We start from the raw sequence: 20,124 nt of genomic DNA, 5'->3' as shown, positions 1-20,124 counted from the left end.
GGATGGATGGATGGATGGATGGATGGATGGATGGATGGATGGATGGATGGATGGATGGATGGATGGATGGATGGGTGGGTGGGTGGGTGGGTGGGTGGGTGGGTGGGTGGATGGATGGATGGATGGGTGGATGGGTGGATGGGTGGATGGATGGACAGATAATGTAAATGTGCAAAATAATAGCAATGGATGAAATTAGATGCTAGGTATTCAGGCATTCTATTATAATATAATAGTATTAACTTTTCTAAGTTAATACGATATAACTTAATACTATAATATAACAGTATTAACTTTTCTAAGGTCTGAACAATTTCAAAGTATACATTCAGGCAGATTATATTCCTAAATACAGAGTTCCTAATTTTATACGCTGTTTGCACATTGCTTACATTTTAGCCACAGTGTAGTCCAGTCCATCTAGGACAAAAAGATTAGTAGCCTTCATTTTTCCAAGAATCAGAACTCTATACCTGAATGAAATACCCTACTTTCTTTTTTTTTTTTTTTTAACAGTGAATATTTTCTTTTCCACTCGGGAAATCCCAAGTGAAAATATTTATCATCCAAGTCAATTATCTTAGGACATATACATTGTGGGATATGGGGATATCATGAAATATCAGATTGCTATGAAACTGTTTCATTAATTTGTTGGTGTTATCATGAGTTTAATATTGAAATCTCAAAGAACTCATTCTGCTGTAGAGTGACCTTGAATTAGTTCTTTATATTACAAAGTCATAGATGAGACATAACTTCTGCCATTGGGGAAGAGTTCTCATAATACCCCAGGAATGCAGAGCTGTTGCGGGGGGCGGGGGGGACCTGGCGATAGGGACATGGAAGCAAAGCCGAGGAAAGACTGTTCTAGGGCCCTGTGCCCACCAATTGTTTGTCTACCTCCACATGCCCTGGAGATGAGCATAATAATACTGCTTATCATTTTTATCAGTGTTATTTAAAAAGCCCTTACCTCATGCCAGATGCTGTACTATGCATAGCCACTTCCTGTGAGAAAGGAACTATTGTTATACCCATTGTACAGATGGAGAAATTAAGACTTAGAAAGATTATAAGATTCAAGAAACACCATTTTTTAAGTGTTCAAAACTGACTTTAAGTGCCTGTTTGTATGACTCCACTTAACCACTCCACTGCAGTACGTGAGTCTCACAAAACATTGTCTAATGGCAGTTTCCTCAACAAAATAGGCTGTAGGTTTGGGGTATCTGGGAGGGCAGGTGTGTCAGCTGTAAATGCTCACCCTCCTCTCTGACTCTCTTTGACACAAAAAGTCCCTGGATGGTGCATACGGTTGACGAGCTCTGCTACTAATAGAAAGGTTAGTGGTTTGAGTCTACCCAGAGGTGCCTTGGAAGATTGCCTGGCAATCTCTTTCCAAAGAGTCAGCCATTGAAAACTCTATGAAGCGCAGTTCTACTCTTACATGCATGGGGTCACCATGAGTCAGAATCAAAACAGTAACTGGAACTGTGTATCTTTTACATGCCAGTGCTCTGTGGTGGTCAAGGGCCACTCAGGAGACTGACCCACTGCATCCGTAAGTCTCTAGCCGTCATCATATATACAACACACCTGCTTGTGGGCGGCACCCGCCACACAGTTCCAAGTAAAACTGCCTACCCCCTCTCTTTTGTCTTCCTCTTGGTGTCCTAATGTTCCTGAAAATAATTTTTGTGTGAACATTATAGCAGGGCCTTTGCTCCTTCATGTATCAAAGGAAATCATGGTTTTTTCTGAAGTAGTAAGGTTGTTTGTTTTTTGTTTTTTTCTAATTTTGTTTTTCCAAAACACAGTCTACCCCAAACCCCTTGCACTGTCCAGTCACTTGTGTTCCTTTTCATTTCCTTTCTGTCTCCCAAGTTTAGGGCATACATTCTAGCACCTACTCGAGCAGTCTACAGTGAGAGCTGACTGTGCCCTTGAAAAAAGGTGATCCATGAGCAAAGTTAATTCCAGTAGATTTTTTTTAAAAAAAGGAATGCATAAAATATTTCAAGACAAATCCAGATAAGGCCATCATGTGGCAAATGCTCCTTTGGCTCCTAAAAAGACAAGAGAGAAAGCTATAATCTCCTTAAAACAAAGAATGGAGTGTATTTTATTGTTACGGAAAGCACATTCCGTAAAAACTCAGACTAATACGATGATAGTCCGAAGGCCGTGAGGAGAGAGCGGAACCGCTTTAGAGTAGTAGGTGTGTCTGGTGCTGATGGTTGCCATGAGGGAAGCAAGATAATGTGTCATTTTTCGAGGTGATGACAGATGACCGCCCCAGATAAATAACTGTAAGAAAACCCTAGGACAGTACTGTATGTGCTCTGTATGGTAAAGGAATTATTGCTGGGTTTCCTTCTACAGCATTCCAGAGCACACCATGTGCAGCACTGTAATGAGGGCCCACAAAACCTGTTTTTAAATAGAAAGGGAGGAAGGAAACACCACACTTTTTACTGAGAGCATCCCTTATCTTACGGACAGTGCTTTTGGATTTTGTATTTCTATTTGCTTCAGACCGATGGCACCTTATTTCCTTTTCCCATTCATCCGTTCAACATAGATTTATCTCTTTGTAAGCATTGTGTAGGTCCTAAATTTATATGTTACAGAAAACTGCCCTTTCTAAGAGCTGTACTCTACACTGATGCGACGTATGTTTGCCTAATTTAATACGGAATTACGGCGAGATTTCACCCGCATAACTTACTGGGAAGGAAAGGCAGTCTGTGGAAGTTCACACACTGGTTTACTCACCGATGCCGTAACCCAGGGGTTCTCAAAGTGTGGTTCCCAAACGGGAGTACCAGGACCACCTGGGAACTTGTTAGAAATACAAATTTGGGGGCTTAACCCCAGACCTTGTAAATGGTTAATGTGCTGGGCTGCTAACCCAAACGTTGGAGGTTTAAGTCCCCCCAGAGGCACCTCGGACGAAAGGCTTGACTTACCTACTTCCGAAAAATCAGCGACTGAAAGCCCTGTGGAGCACAGTTCCACTCTGACACACATGGGATCTCCATGAGTCAGGTCGACTCAGCAGTAACTGGTAGGTGGTCCCAGACCTCCTGAATCAAACACGCTGGGAGTGGGGCTCAGAAACCTGTGTTTTCAGAACCACAGTGCATCAGAACCCTCTGGAGGGCTTAGTCACGTACTGCTGGGCCCCACCCCCAGAAATCCTAACAGAAACAGCAAGCAACAAGGGAAGCTTGTGCAATGATGGCAGATGCCACCCAAGCCCTGCTCACTTTTGCTTTAACTTTTAATAGAGCAAAATTCAAAAGTGAATTTCTCAGGTTAACCAAGGAAAGAGATGAAAAGGTCATTTTCTTTTTCTCCTTTAGTTCTCAACATCCCATTAAAATGGGAAGAAAAGTGACAATGAACGATGGACCCTTTAATACCCAGATCGAAGGCCATGTGCATCTTGCGTTCATATTTTTATCCATCGTCTTTTAGACAAAATGAAAACTGTGAGTTCAGAGGATTGCATGGAAACCACACGGTACTTATGTGAAGCCCATAAATTGTTGATCTCTTCAGCAGGAACTTAGCATGCTGGAAATAGATCTGAAACTCTTTGCCAGTTTCTAATAAAGCACTTTTCAGATTCCAATGTTCTCCGCAACTCAGTTCAAATCAGAAGATAAAGTTATTTCTATGAATCATAGTTGAAATTTTCCAGGAGGCCCTGGTCAGGTGAGTCATATCAGGACATTTGATTTTATTCTGTTCGTTTCATTTTCATACTGATTGCACAGCTTAATCTTTCTTTAGGTTTTCTGTCTGGGTACATGTGCCCTAAGTTCTTAAGAAAATCTGATTTCAAGAATTTGTTGTTAGTCTTACATTGATTTTCTAGGACATTTCTGTCATTAAAAAGGATTACTTCCTTAGTATCCTTAGTTTCCTACATGCTTTTCTGTTCTCAGTTTTTCTTAAGAAAATGCTTTTAACTTTTTTTTTCCCTGTAGTAGTACTATGTTGTTTTTTTTGTTAGTTGCTTTCAAGTTGGTCTCCAACTCAAGATGAACCTAACCAAAATGGAATGAAACCCTGTCTGATCCTGTACCATCCCCGTGCTTGGTTGCGGTTTGGACTGCTGTGATCCATAGGGTTTTTGTTTGCTTGTTCGTTTTAATTTTTACTGTGCTTTAAGTGAAAGTTTACAAATCAAGTCAGTCTGTCATACAAAAATTTATTTTTTTGCTATATACTCCTAGTTGCTCTTCCTCTAATGAGACAGCACACTCCTTCCCTCCACTCTCTCTTTTTGTGTCCATTCTGCCAGCTTCTGACCCCCTCTGCCCTCTCATCTTCACTCCAGCCAGGAGATGCCAACATAGTCTTCAGTGTCTACTTGACCCAAGAAGCTCATTCTTCACCAGCATCTTTTTCTATCCCATTTTCCAGTCCAATCCCTGTCTGAAGAGTTGGCTTTGGGAATGGTTCCTGTCTTGGCCTAACAGAAGGTCTGGGGGCCATGACCACCAGGGTCCTTCTAGTCTCAGACCATTAAGTCTGGTCTTTTTATGAGAATTTGAGGTCTGCATCCCACTGCTCTCCTGCTCCCTCAGTGGTTCTCTGTTGTGTTCCCTGTCAGGGCCATAGGGTTTTCACTGACTGATTTTTTTGGAAGTAGATCACCAGACCCTTCTTCCTAGTTTTCTTAGTCTAGAAACTCTGCTGAAACCTGTTCAGCATCATAGCAATACACAAGCCTCCACTGACAGACAGGTGCATTGGCTAGAAATCGAACCTGTGTCTCCTGCATGGAAGGGAAGAATTCTGTCGCTAAACCACTGTCATCCCTCCATAGTAATATATTTGATAAATAAATTTAAGGCTTTATTGAGTTCGTTCACACAAATGTAGAATGCCAACTTGATTCTGATGCATAAATACATATGTGATAAAATTAGATGACCAGGTCTGTAAGAAAAAAGCTACCTATTTTTCATAGAAAATGCATATGAACACTATGGAATTCAAGTAAACAGTAATCTTTCACTGGAATTTTCTTTCCTGATAGAAACAACTTGAATTTGGTGACTAGCTTGCATTTCAGTGAAGGACTATTTGGTTAATTGAGAATTTCTAACACGAGGTTGTAGATGTTTTAATGCAACATTTGAATTTCAAGAAAAAGGAAATGTCTCTTTGGAGGGCAAACTTGACATGCTTGAAAGAGTAAAAAAACAGAGAAGAGATTTAAATAAACAAACAGAGATTGTAAAAAGAGGATAAAGAGCTATGGGTAAGGAAATGATATTAAGTAGATCTAATGGATTCAGTGTTGATTTGCAGAATCACGCCCAGATTGAAAAATACCCACTTGAAGTTGGACCAACTCAGGCCACTTTACCTGAGGAAGGTAATAATCTCAGCTTTTAACCTTCTAAAACAGTATTATTTTAAACTTTGTTACTGAAAATATCCATGAACATACAAATAATCAAGAAGGCTTGTATAGTTTGATTTTAAATTGAAGGTACATTTGCTCAATGTATCTTGACCATCAGGAAGTGGGTGTCGAGATGCTGGAATTCTTTGTGGCTCCTAGAACTACTCAATTTGATTAACTGTAACATCAGGTACTTTTTGTAATGTGAGGCTATTTTTCTTTTTTAAAGCAAACCAGTTTTTGGTAGTATTTCCATGAGGAGAAATGGATTTTTTTAATAGATTTTTTTTTTTTTCTTCAGGGACCTTCTGGGAATATACTAACAAACTACAAAATGAAGACAGATAATTCTCATTAGGTAGAATTGTTGATTCAATACTTCTGAGGCCCACATTTTATAAACAAAGGTTTTTCTTTTTCTTCAGCTTCTTGGTTTAAAACCTAGACTCCATCAAATAAATGACAAAATATATTGAATTGTCCACATGAAGTTGATCATTTATTTAGGATTTAGGAAGAAGGCCAAATATAATTCTTCATACATCTCATACTTAGAGACATTGAAAACGGGAGGTTTTGATAAAAAGTACAAATGGCATGGATTCTCTCGGTTGCTACTTTAGGAACTAAAAAACCAAAAAAACAAACCTGTTGCTGTTGAGTCGATTCTGAGTCATAGTGACCCTATAGGACAGAATAGAACTGCCTCATGGGTTTCTGAGGCTGTACCACCTTTAGGAAAGCAGACTGACACATCTTTTTCCCACAGAATGGCTGGTAGGTTTGATCTGCTGACCTTTTGCCAGGGCCCCTACTTTAGCAACTACTCCCTGGCAGTTGTTATTGTTGTTGTTGTTGTTAGGTGCCGTCGAGTCAATTCAGACTAATAGCAACCCTATGCACAACAGAATAAAACACTGCCCGCTCCTGCGCCATTCCCATGATTGTTGCTGCATTTGAGCCCATTGCTGCAGCCACCATGTCAGTCCATCGCATTGAGAGTCTTCCTCTTTACCAAGCGTGATGTCCTTCTCCAGGGACTGATCCCTCCTGTCAACATGTCCAAAGTATGTGAGACGTAGTCTTGCCATCCTTGCTTCTAAGGAGCATTCTGGTCATACTTCTTCCAAGACAGATTTGTTCGTCCTTTTGGCAGTCCATGGTCTATTCAGTATTCTTTGCCAACACCACAATTCAAAGGCATCAATTCTTCTTCAGTCTTCCTTATTCATTGTCCAGTTTTCACAGCATATGAGGCGATTGAAAACACCATGGCTCGAGTCAGGTGCACCTTAGTCCTCAAGGTGACCTCTTTGTTTTTAGCACTTTAACGAGATCTCTTGTGGCTGATTTGCCCAATGCAAGTATCTTTTGATTTTTTGACTGCTGCTTCCATGGGTGTTGATTGTGGATCCAAGTAAAATGAAATTCTTGACAACCTCAATCTTGCCACTCTTTTTCAGGATGCTGCTTATTGGTCCAGTTGTGAGGATTTTTGTTTTCTTTTAATTCATAATAAAGGCTGTGGTCTTTGATCTTCATTAGTAAGTGCTTCAAGTCCTCTTCACTTTCAGCAAGGAAGCTTGTGTCATCTGCATATCACAGGTTGTTAATGAGTCTTTCACCAATCCTAATGCACTGTTCTTCTTCATTTAGTCCAGCTTCTCAGCTATTTGCTCAGCATAGACTGAATAAGTATGGTGAAAGGATACAACCCTGACACACACCTTTCCTGACTTTAAACCACGCAGTATTCCCTTGTTCTGTTCGAATGACTGTCTCTTTATCCATGTACAGATTCCTCATGCGCACAATTAAGTGTTCTGGAATTCCCATTCTCCACAACATTATCCACAATTTGTTATGATCCACACAGTCGAATGCCTTAGCATAATCAATAAAACACAAGTAAACATCTTTCTGGTATTCTCTGCTTTCAGCCAGGACCCATCTGACATCAGCAATGATATCCCTGGTTCCATATCCTCTTCTAAATCTGGCTTGAATTTCTGGCAGTTCCTTGTCGATATACTGCTGCAGCGACTTTTGAATGATCTTCAGCAAAATTTTGCTTGGCGCGATATTAACGATATTGTTCAATAATTTCCACATTCAGTTGGGTCACGTTTCTTAGGAATAGGCATAAATATGGGCCTCTTCCAGTCAGTTGGCCAGGTAACTGTCTTCAAATTTCTTGGCATAGACAAGTGAACATTTCCAGCATTGCATTCGTTTGTTCAAACATCTGGCAAATATAAGGTATGAATTAAGTCTTGTGATCAGAGCTCCTGTACAGCATAAACTGTAATGTCAACCATACTCTCCAAAGCTGTACAGTGTACAACCCTCCCAGCTTCCCGTAGTGGCCCTGCTTTGCCTGCTGTCTAATCAGTAATAAAATCTATTACAGATGATGTAAGCTCTGGTTCTGAAATTTTGATGTTCGTGAAAATGACATGAGAAGTTCATTATCGATGGCTATCCCTGTACACTACTGCTGAAGAAATTGTATTTCAGTAACTTGGAAGGGGGATAACAATTCACAAATCCACTCTATTAAAACCCATCAGTAACCAGTACTCTATTAAAAAGCAATTCCAAATGATTTGGGTGCAGGTGGGCCTGGATTGCAATCTCTGACAACCTGAAGGTATGGAGCAGCTCCCAGTGCTGGCACATTTGCTTCCAGAAGCCTGAAAGGGCAGTTACCTGTTTTTGATGAGAATTAATGATGCTACTATAAATGTGTAATTTCTTATTTATTCATTTATTTTTGTATCAGTGTGCTCTTTTTAACTGACTATATCTTCTCAACAAATAGTTACTGGATAAGGTTTTTGAAGGTAGGATACTAAAAGTGAAGAGTGCAAAAGAGAATATAATTTTTCAAAACTTCCACTGCACATTTGCATAGTTAAACAAAAATTCCAACACCGTCAAGGCTTTCCTGCTTCTATTTAATTAAAAGAAAAAACAGTTTGTCGAAATGTTGCCAGTTTGGCATAAATTAAAAAGCTAGATTTATTCTTTATCGATGATCTAAATAACTACAGATGTCAGCCTCTTTTTTTTTCTACTTACTCAGGCCTTTGGTTTTTACTGGAAAATAGTTTGGAAGTACTATTTAGGTTTGATTCATAATTTATGAAGGATCTTCTAGGAACACTCACGTATCTCATCAAATTTATCTCTCATCAAGCTTTGAAGAAGGTAGTATTAATTCTTTTTACAAATGTCAGAACAGACTGAGAGGAAACCCTATCTTGCACAAATAGAGGGATGCCATACCTGAAATACTTTAAATGGCCTGTAGCGTCTGAAGATTGTTTTTGCAGGTAAGGAATCCAAATGAATTTTTCATCTGCCTGTATAAAATATTGCATCATAATATTTTCATTATAGCTTTAATACTCATAACAACTCATTTGGTGTTAGTCATGATCTGTGATGGGAAGTAATTACAAAGGATTCATCTTAACCTAACTTAGTTTAAGTTTAATAATTGACGCTGTCACTGGAGCTATTTGTACATAATCTGTTTCATTTGCTCATAACTCACGCCATGATTACTTCCTTTTTTCATTCTAGAGTGGTTGTTGCCGCAAACCAAAACTTAACTCTGGGTGACACAAGCAAATCAGGAATTTAGTAGAAGGGTCTTGGGGAAAATGACAGGTTTGAGGGGGGACACTGCAGAGCTGATCTCAGAAAAGGCAGGAACCTGGACCCCCCCTCCCCACCAACAGTGTGACTCATGTGCCCTGCCCATCCGCCCACAGCCAAGGAGCTGACTCTCACTGTTCATCCCTCTGTCTTTGGTTTCCCCCCTCAACTCTAATTCTTCACATAAAGAAGCACCAAGGAGCCCTTTATCTTCTAGGGTTTATCATCTCACTAAGGCATCACCCATTGGAGGTGAGGAAGTTCCCCAAAAGGAATTTGGTGTACTGTTAGGAAGGGGAATGACAAAACAAAGACAAACAAAAAATGCGGAAACAAATGTCTGCCCGAGGTTTGTGGGGACAGAAATGAATAACCTCTCTGTTCCTCTTCTGAGTTCAGAAGAAACGTGTATATGTAGGAAGAAAGGAAGGGAGGGAGGGAGGGAGGGACGGATGGATGAAGAGAGGGAGGAAGATAGATAGAGGATGACAATGTCACCACTTTAAGTCACCAGTAAAACAGATGGAAGACTGGTGTTAGAATTGTGGCCAAGTCGGCCATCAAACCTAATGAGGTAGATTCCCACAAGCAGACACTTGCACAGCTGGTGAGCTCAGACCTCTACCCTGGGTGAGCCCCTGCCCAAATGGCAGCAACTGGACCAGCCTGTGACGTCTTTCCTCGCAGGCGAGCCCAAAAGAAAGGATGGGCTGAAGCTGAGGGGAGCATGCTCTGCCTGCCCTAACCTCACCCACTAAAAAGTCACGCTTTTCCCGTAAGGAGGAGTTAGTAAAGGGTAAGTAAAAAGGCCAGATGCATTATTCTAGCAGAAATCTTTGCACATAAAATTAGGGTGGGGAAAGCCTGGATCCCCAACCAAACAGTTTCTATTAGAGCTTTAATTTTTGTATTCTGAAAGTAATTCTTACATAGTGCAAAAATTCAATCAACAAAAAAAGATTGTTGTTGTTGGTAACTGTCCTGGAGTTGACCCCTGACAGGTGGTAGGGTCTCCTGCACAGAAGGCAAGAATTCTACCACTGAATCAGCATTGCCTCTTTAAAGAATGATAGAGAGAACAAAATGAAACTTCCTCATAATCCTACCATCCTCCAGAAAACTACTGTTAACATTTTGATGTTTAAGCTTCTTTCATTCCAGACATTTATGCACATGTACACACTGTATTAGAGTCCTCAGGCTGTTGTAACACAGGACCACAAAATAGATGGCTTAAAAGAGCAGAAATGTGTTGTCTCAGTTCTGGAGGCCAGAAGTCTGAAATCAAGATATTGTCAGGGCCGCACTGTCTCAGAAAGCTCTAGGGGAAGACCCTTCCTGCTTCTTTTAGCTTCTGGTAGCCCCACATTACTGCACTCTGCCTCCGTCTTCACGTGGCCACCTTATCTGCATCTTCTCTCTGTCCTCTTCTCCTCTTTGATAAGAATACCACCCTACTGTAGTATGACCTCATGTGAACTGGCATTACCTGAGAAGACCCTGTTTCCAAACAGGCTCACATTCATGGGTACCAGGGGTTAGGACTTCAATATATCTCTTTGGGAAGCACAATTTAATCCACAGCATGCACCTACATGTCTTAATTTATATATTAACACACACATCTCATCACCCATCTACACACACACACACACACACACACACACACACATATTTGTAATTTAGTATTTTTTTTCTTTTTTTTACTGAACTTTAGATGAAGGTATACAGAACAAACTAGTTTCTCATCAAACAGTACATTTATGACATTGGTTAACAGCCCCACGACATGTCAACACTCTCCCTTCTCAAGCCTGGGTTCCCTATTACCAGCTTTCCCGTTCCCTCCTACTTTCCAGTCCCCACCGCAGGGCTTTAGTCTTGTTTTGTTCCATGGACCTGTTCAGTCTTTGGCTGAAGGGTGAACCTCAGGGGTGTCCTCATTACTGAGCTGAAAGGATGACTGGGATCCATACTCTCAGGGTTTCTCCAGTCTCTGTCAGGCCAGCAAGTCTGGTCTTCTTTTTATGAGTTAGGATTTTCTTCTACATTTTTCTCCAGCTCTGTTCAGGACCCCCTATTGTGATCCCTGTCAGAGCAGTCAGTGGTGGTAGCCAGGCACCATCTTCTTGTACTGGGCTCAGTCTGGAGGAGGCTGTGGTAGATATGGTCTATTAGTCCTTTGGCCTTATCTTTCCCTTGTGTCTTTAGTTTTCTTCATTCTTCCTTGCTACCAAAGGGGTGAGACCAGTGGAGTGTCCTAGGTGGCCACTCACAGGCTTTTAAGACCCAGATGGAACTCACCAAAGTAGAATGTAGAACATTTTCTTTATAAACTATATTATGCTGGTTGAGCTAGATGTTCCCTGAGACCATGGTCTCCACAGCCTTCAGCCCAGCAGTTTGGTCCCTCATGGAGTTTGGGTGTGTCTATGGAGCTACCATGGCCCTGCCTTATACAGGCTGTGCTGGCTTCCCCAATATTGTATACTATCTTACCCTTTGCCAAAGTTACCCCTTATCTTTTGTCTATTAAGTGTTTTGCCATCCTCACCCCTCCCCTCGCTTATAACCATCAAAGATTGTTTCTTTTTGTATGTAAACCTTTTCATGAGTTTTTACAGTAGTGGTCTCACACAATATTTGTCCTTTTGTGACTGACTTGTTTCACTCAGCTGTAATCCAGTAATTCTTAACTATGCTTCTGCATGGTTTTTTGAAGACTATTTAATAACCGTATATTACCATTTGTGATAACTGTTGGGAGCAATTCTGTAGATAAAGAAATCCATATCTAGGGTTTCCAAAGGTGATTACAGAAATATTTTGAGGTGGTGTTTTTGTTGCACGGAAGACTGAAAGAGGGACCTTAGAAATGAGAGTTGACACCAGAAAAAGTCAGCAGAATAACATTTATCTAGAGACCAGTTCCTCAACTTTGCATGTAAAGAAACTGAAAACCAAAAATCTAAGTCATATTTCTAAGTCAGGTTCAATGCCGTTTCCATAAGAACATGATGGATGACTTACCAGAAGTTGAGTCAAATAAAACCTTGACATTGTATGGAATAATCATTTATTAAATGCTAGGTGTTTTACCTATATTATATAACTAAATTCTTACAGCAATTCTTGCAACAGTAATTACTTATTCCTTAGACCACAATACTGAGGGTCATTTTGCTTTTGTAGCTACAAAATGCAAACTGGAAATTAGGGAAACACTTTTGAAAGGTCTTTGAAAATCTTGACTCAACATGTTGCTGTAACACATAAGCCAAAATGGCCTGAGCATCACTAGGAAGAGGTACAAAAACACCAGAGAAAACGTTGTGATGTCCCTATACCAGGCCATGTGTCACCAACATGACTCTGTGCCATTTGCACGCTGCTGCTCCAGAGAGATGTAATGGACAGGACGAAGATCCAGAGGAGGGAAAGTTAAGTAGATAAATGGATAAGGGCCTTCTACTAATAATAATGATACCCAACACTGCTTTACCCCTTACCATATTCCAGTGCGTATAGGATGTCCTTTACATATATTTACTGATTGAATCCTCGCAAAACCCCATGATACTGGTAGTATTGTTTATGCCATTTTACTGATAAGGTTACCAAGGAACAGAGAAATTAGAAGTGACTTGCCTAAATCGGGCGACTAGTAGTAAATGGATGAGGTGAGATTTGAACTCAGGGCATCTGGTTGTAAAATACATGCCCTTAACCCTGGTGGTGTAGGAGCCCTGGTGGTGCAATGGTTAAGACCTCAGCTGCTAACCAAAAGGTCGGCAGTTCGAATCCACCAGCTGCTCCTTGGAAACTGTATGGGACAGTTCTACTCTGTCCTGTAGGGTCGCTATGAGTTAGAGTCAACTCGATGGCAATGGGTTTTTTGTTTTTGTTTTTTTCTAACCATGACACTCTACAGGGAAAGTCGTGTATTCTGTTATGGAAAAAATGAGAAAAAAAAAAAAAACTAAAATTTATGAACCTGTAAATCATGCTGATAGACTTGGAGTTGTTTGTCATCTCTGAAAACACTGAAAATAGGTTGCATTTTCAGATGACTAACAAAGTGTTATTTTAGACAGCACAGGCAAAAAAACAAAACAAGAAAAAAAGTTTACTTCATGCATCATTACAAACAAAAGTTGCTGGGAATAAAATACAAACAGGTTCAAACAAGGCTGTGATAATTCTATGGACTCTTGCTCCATAACCGGAATAACCTTTATTTTCCATTAACAATTCACATGTGGTCCCCTTGATGTTAATCCCATTCCGTCACTTCCTTACATTCGGTGGGGGTTGAGCCAAGCTCAGAGCCCCTGTTTTCCATACCTCCTGCAACAGTGTTCCTTCTGTCATACCTAGGGTCGCTATGAGTTGGAACCAACTCGATGCCATCTAACACAACCTCCGATAGTCATGGGTGACTATCACAAGTGATAATGTCATAGTGACTTTCCTGTCACTTACACCTCATGTTAGCAATTTCCTCATGTTGGCCCACCTTGAAAGTTGCCATTGCCCAAAGAACTCCACATGTGCAACTTTCAGTTAATGGTAAACCTTTCTTACATTAATCTTCTCCTTATTCTTAATGCCTCACTTTATTTTTTATTTCACTGAAGCCTCTAATCACTCCAGTTCTTATTTTTCTGGGCACCCAGTCTCTCTTACATAATTTTATTTCCTACCTGCCAGTCCGTCATTTCATTAATGTTTTCAGCAGTACCTCCAATTCCTTTACCTCATAGTCACTGTGCTCGACACTCCCTGATCTAATCGTAAGTCCAGCCAAACTTTCTTTTTTTGCTTCTGCTTCTAGACTGCTACAGTTCCTAGTATCTGGCAGGGAAATGTTAAATGTATGATGATTGGGTTAATAAAGGCGTGAGAAAATGAACATCTCTCCTAATTGGCTGTCACACAGTTGCGATTCCAGCTTCAGCTGGGCCAATAAAAAACAAAAACCAAAAAATAGTTGCTGCGGAGTTGATTCTGACTCATGTCGACCCCGTGTGTGTCAGAGTACAACTGTGCTTCACAGGTTTTTCAGTGGCTGAGAGTTTTTGGAAGTAGATGACCAAGTCTTTCTTCTGAGGCACCTCTGGGTGGACTCGAACCTCTAACTTTTCTGTTAGCAGCAGGACGTGTTAACCGTTTGCACTACTCGGGGACTTCCATAGCTAAATAGCAGTTACAACCCTTTGCAATATCACTTCTGGGTTAATAAACTGATACTGGAGTCACATCCTTGCTATTAGACCTTAGAAAGACTCTCTCAGCCTCAGTTTTCACATCTGTAAGCAGGGCTAGCAACAATACCCACCTGCTGAGGTGGTTGTAAGGATTAAATGATTTCATGTTTATAAAATGTTTCTCACACTTCCTACCCCTAAGTCTACACATTTTTTAACCCAAAAAGTCATTTTTTTTTTTGGTCTGCACTTAAATTACCCATGTTTCTTTCCCAAAAATATTAACATAATTATTTTCTCCATCAAAAATAAATGTATGATTAAATCTAACTTTTTGAAAATCATGAAATCAGTGATTTCACCCCTTTCTACTTTATCTCTTATATTAAACTGCTCCATTGGTTCTTTCTATTAATATCGCAAACAGCTTCCCTAATGATTCCATCTTTGTGTCAGAGTCATCTGTAGATTTGTCTTAGCACTGGTTGTCTCAGGATGGTTGGATTAAAGTCAGTTTCTTATTCTTTTTTTTACTTGTGTTTTTCCAGTTTTCTTCATGAAATATATACAATTTGGGGAGTTTAAAATGTAAGATATTTTTTAAATTCATTTTAATAAATATTTAATAGCTGCCCACGGTGTGTTGGCCATCATGAGGGTACAAGAAAATGTCATGTTGTCTGATTTCAAGAAGCGAGTGTTTCCTCAAGTGGCAGAAGAATATGTGCCTCCAATGAGCTGAAAAGTGGACCTGAGTAGGATAAGTATTAGAATGAAGGACTGAAATGTTCCTTGTGGGCTCAGGAAAGGAAGCCACAGTGACCTGGGCACAAATCAGGAAACTCCTCACAAATAGGTAAAAAACAAATAGCTCTGAAATTCTCTTTTTCGTCCTATGTTGTTGTTCTTATTAGGTGCTGACTTGTAGCGACCCCACGCACAACAGAATGAAACACTATCCAGTCCTTCGCCATCCTCATAATCTTATTATGCTTGAACCCATTGTTGCAGCCACTGTGTCAATCTGTCTCGTCGAGAGTCGTCTTCTTTTTTACTGACCCTCTACTTTACCAAGCATGATGTCCTTCTCCAGGGACTGGTCCCTCCTGATAATATGTCCAAAGTATGTGAGACTAAGTCTCCCATTCTCACATCCAAGGAGCACTCTGGCTGTACTTTTTCCAAGTAAGACTTGTTCGTTCTTCTGGCAGTCCATAGTATATTCAACATACTTCACCAACACCGTAATTCTAAGACTTCAATTCTTCTTCATTCGTACGTATTCATTGTCCAGCTTTTGCATTCATATGAGGCAATTTAAAAATATCATGAGTTGGGTCAGATGCACCTTAGTCCTCAAGGTGACATCTTTGCTTTTTAACATCTTTTGTTTTTTCGTCCTATACTCCCCCTCTCCCACCCCCCCCCCGCCAAAAAAGGTTAAAAATTAGCACTAGGGTCTGCATGCTTCTTCGGTTACTTCTTTAGTTAACATCTTAACTGTTCTTTTAGATTTATTGTTATGAATAAGAAAAGAAGAGACAAGAAATGTCAGTATCTCTCCAAATTCTCTTGAGTAGTAAAGAGTGTAGGGAGAGTTGATGTTGGGACTATTTCTCCCTCTTATTTAAATCCTACAGTTATAAGAGTGGCACTAAATTTGCTCACTTATCATTCCTCTAAAGGAATAGATATTTGCCAGAATATGATTTAAAAAAATGCTACTATTTTTGATAAATTAAAGAACAAAAGGGCCTGACTATATAAAACATTTCTCATTTGATATATTCACTCTATCAAAGTTAAAAACCTGAGGAAAACTTTCAGAGTACATTGTTGTTTCCCAAAGGGAGGCTGGAAGAGTTTATGATTTTAAAATTAAATTGGCTAGGTGAGTAACTAAGAACAAACTGAAAACTTACAGTACTTGAGCTATGCCGTATTATCATTGTGTTGAGTCACACGTTTTCCTCAGTTACTGTCAAACGGAAATAGAAATTAAATTTAAACAGAACTTACTAAGAATTGTTAGAGCTGATGAGCATTTCATCAGCTATAAAGTGTACAGAAGTGCCATGGCTAATTAAACTTGAATTTTAGTGCTGCTGATATAATTTGCCATCTCGAAAATCTGTTCTCTGGGAACCTCTTCAGTATTTTACTGAGATGCTCTTGGTACCATTATTAGTATTCACTGGAGACCATTATAGTTAGTGTGTATTTGTTCTCCCACTCACGAAAGTAAAAAAAGGAAAACAAGAAAATGTATGTATCTTTTGTTTTGAGTAAGTTTTTTGGTGTAATCATTTGTAGATAATTTGAAATTTGTGTCAGACTGAATCATGGTGAAAATTAAGATATTTAGGCATTGAAACTATGCTTTAAAAAAAAGATTTAAAAAAAATTTTATGTGGTACAGTTATGACAAAAGGAAGATATAACTTAACTGGGTTATGTTTACTTACATTAAAATAAACATTAGAATAAAGATACAAGGTCATGGAAGCTCCATAGACACATCCAAACTCCCTGAGGGACCGAATTACTGAGCTGGGGACCATAGTCTTGGGGAACATCTAGCTCAATTGGCATACACAGTTTATAATGAAAATATTCTACATCCTACATTGGTAAGTAGCGTCTGGGGTCTTAAAAGCTTGTGAGTGGCCATCTAAGATACTCCACTGGTCTTACCCCACCTGGAGCAAGGGAGAATGAAGAAAACTAAAGACACAAGGGAAAGATTAGTCCAAAGGAGTAATGGACCACAACTACCACAGCCTCCACCAGACTGAGTCCAGCACAACTAGATGGTGCCCAGCTACCACCACTGACCACTCTGACAGGGATCACAATACAGGATCCCGGACAGAGCTGGAGAAAAATATACAACAAATTTCTAACTCAAAAAAAAAAAAAAAAGAAAAAAAGACCAGACTCACTGGTCTAACAGAGACTGGAGAAACCCTGAGAGTATAGCCACCAGATGCCCTTTTAACTCAGTGCTGAAGTCACTCCTAAGGTTTACCCTTCAGCCAAAGATTAGACAGGCTCAAAACAAAATGAGACTAAAGGGGCACACCAGCCTAGGGGCAAGGACAAGAGGTCAGGAGGGGACAGGAAAGCTGGCAGTAGGGAACCCAAGGTTGAGAAAGGAAGAGTGTTGACGTGTTGTGGGTTTGGCAACCAATGTCACAAAACAATGTGTACATTAATTGTTTAATAAGAAACTAATTTGCTCTGTAAACCTTCATCTAAAGTACAATAAAAAAAAAATACAGAAAGAATAAAGGAACAGTGATGGGTATGAAGAGTCAAAATGAAGTTGAAATACTTTTCCTGATCTATAGTTCAGCTGTTTGTTTCCTGTGCAGTCCTTTCTCTCTATCAAAAAGTATCTTCTATCTTCATTCAGGAAACCCTGGTGGCGTAGTGGTTAAGTGCTATGCCTGCTAACCAAAGGGTCGGCAGTTTGAATCTGCCAGGTGCTCCTTGGAAACTCTATGGGGCCGTTCTACTTTGTTGGAATTGACTTGAGGGCACTGGTTTTTTTTTTTTTTATCTTCATTTAGAAACTAATTGATCACTCTGGTGGTTTTAACATATGTGCACAAAGTTTTTGATACTACTCCTTCCAGGAGATAGAGCTTAACTCCTCTCTCCTTGAATGTGATCCAGACTTAATGATTTACTTTTAACAAATAGAGTCTGTAAAAAGAAGAACAATAACTGTATAGTACACAGACCTGGCATACATCACTTTAACCAGGGTGAGGTTAACGACACCAGCAATAAGTCATGTTGATATTACGTGCCCCCTGGTATGATAGGATATATGATATGATATATGAAGGACACTTCACCACTGCCATTCTTCCCTGAGACCCATAACTCCAGCCCAATCATGAGAAAAATATTAGACAACCTAAACTGAGGGACATTCTACAAACTATCTGACCAGTAGTCTTCAAGATTTTCCAGGTCATAAAAAGCAAGGAAAGACTAAGGATTTTTAGGGTAGTGAAACTGTTCTGTATGATACTGTAATGAGGGATACATGACATTATACTTTTGTCAAAACCCATAGAAATATACAACACAAAGAGTGAACCCTAATGTAAACTATGGACTTTAGTTAATAATGATGCATCAGTATTGCATCATCAGCTGTGACAAATGCACCACACTAATGCACCATGTCACTAATCAGGGAAAAAGTGCAGGGGACAGGAGTATATGGCAACTCTTGGTATTATATGCTCGATTTTTCTGTGTATTCAAAACCCTTTTAAAAATAATGCCTCTTAATTTAAAAAATTCAAATCTTAACCCAATCTCTTTAATCCTGACTACGGAGGTGTTATCTACTCTGTGTTTTTTGTTTGTCCCAACAACCAAATACTATAATGATAGATGCATGGTAAATCTGCAGAGTCATTCGTTGCTGTGTTCATCAATGATATAATTATTCATGCTACAGAAAATATATGGACTCCCCAGGTGATACAAATCCTTAGCACACTTGACTGCAAACTGAAAGGTTGGAGGTTTGAGTCTACCTAGCAGTGCTTGGAAAGAAACCCCTAGACATCTACTTCTGAAAAAGCAGCCACTTAAAAACCCTGTGGAGCATGGTTCTACTCTGACACGCATGGAATCGCCATGAGTTGGAAGCAACTTGATGGCAACTGAAAAAATAAAGCTAAAATAAATAAGTGGGAATGTGACTATGTATGTGTTTGTGTATGGTGTGTACATTTTTTTTTTTTGCATTTAAAATACTATTTAAAAAGTTTGAGTATAAACAAAAAAATTTTAAAGAAAGAAAATGAACATTAGAGAGAGTGAATAATTTTAAAATTAGTTGGTAGGAGGCGGTGTATTTAAAGGGTGCAGTTTGTGTTCTAAAATTGCTTTTTGCTTCTACTTTTCTGTTATAACCCTTGGCCTTGTTCCAGTAAATTCCCAGTGTTTGTCTTCCTCCCCAGTCCCATTCGTGCTTGTGGTTTTGGCCCGGGAGCAGGACAGGTTGGTGTTGTTGGCACATTCATTTCATCCAGCACACACCACACAGGAGCTGCACTGCCCGAAGTGTAACGTTTTACCTTTGCTACGGAAGCTGCGTTAGTGCTTGTTTTAAAAACACACCAAGAGAGGCGGAGCCAAGATGGCGGACTAGGCAGAATCTACCTCAGATCCCTCTTACAACAAAGACACGGAAAAACAAGTGAATCGATCACATACATAACAATCTACGAACCCTGAACAACAAACACAGATTTAGAGACGGAGAACGAACTAATACGGGGAAGCAGCGATTGTTTCCAGAGCCTGGAGCCAGCGTACCAGTCAGGTACGGCACAAGCACAGAGAGCTGCTCCACCCCCCTGAACTAACCCCGGGAGGGGGACCAGCCGGTTCCGCAGGCGGCATGGGATGCAGCCAGTAGGAGAAGTCCCCGGGAGGCAGTGACTGGTCTTGGAGCAGTAAGAGCAGCGTCCCAGCCGGAGAATCGTCCTGCCGGGATTTGGACTGGATGCAGCGGATTATCTGGAAAAACTAGTTTCCCAGTGATGGCTCGGAGACAACAATCCATATCAAACCACTTAAAGAAGCAGACCATGACAGCTTCTCCAACCCTCCAAACAAAAGAATCAAAATCTTTCCCAAATGAAGATACAATCCTGGAATTATCAGATACAGAATATAAAAAACTAATTTACAGAATGCTTAAAGATATCACAAATGAAATTAGGATAACTGCAGAAAAAGCCAAGGAACACACCGATAAAACTGTTGAAGAACTCAAAAAAATTATTCAAGAAC

At 40.0% G+C, this 20,124-nt stretch overlaps 1 protein-coding gene across 17 annotated transcripts in view; it reads left to right on the top strand.

The window, feature by feature from the left end:
• The window catches only part of DLGAP1 (DLG associated protein 1), a 1,139,806-nt gene that overhangs the window by 285,930 nt on the left and 833,752 nt on the right, over positions 1–20,124 (top strand). Inside the window, exons 1-2 of one of the 17 annotated variants that reach the window (XM_049901325.1) lie at positions 692–3,723; positions 5,332–5,398. The exons of 15 other annotated variants lie outside the window; for them this stretch is intronic. The gene's annotated coding sequence lies outside the window, so the exon portion shown is untranslated. Of the gene's footprint in view, positions 1–691; positions 3,724–5,331; positions 5,399–20,124 lie in introns of those variants that run through there. One more of the 17 variants, XM_049901323.1, reaches the window with a different exon arrangement.

This window comes from Elephas maximus, chromosome 11, assembly GCF_024166365.1.
Source record: "Elephas maximus indicus isolate mEleMax1 chromosome 11, mEleMax1 primary haplotype, whole genome shotgun sequence".
In the NCBI taxonomy this organism is placed as follows: domain Eukaryota; kingdom Metazoa; phylum Chordata; class Mammalia; order Proboscidea; family Elephantidae; genus Elephas; species Elephas maximus.
The sequence above is the reverse complement of the archived record's forward strand: the minus strand, read 5'-3'. Positions and strand labels throughout refer to the sequence as shown.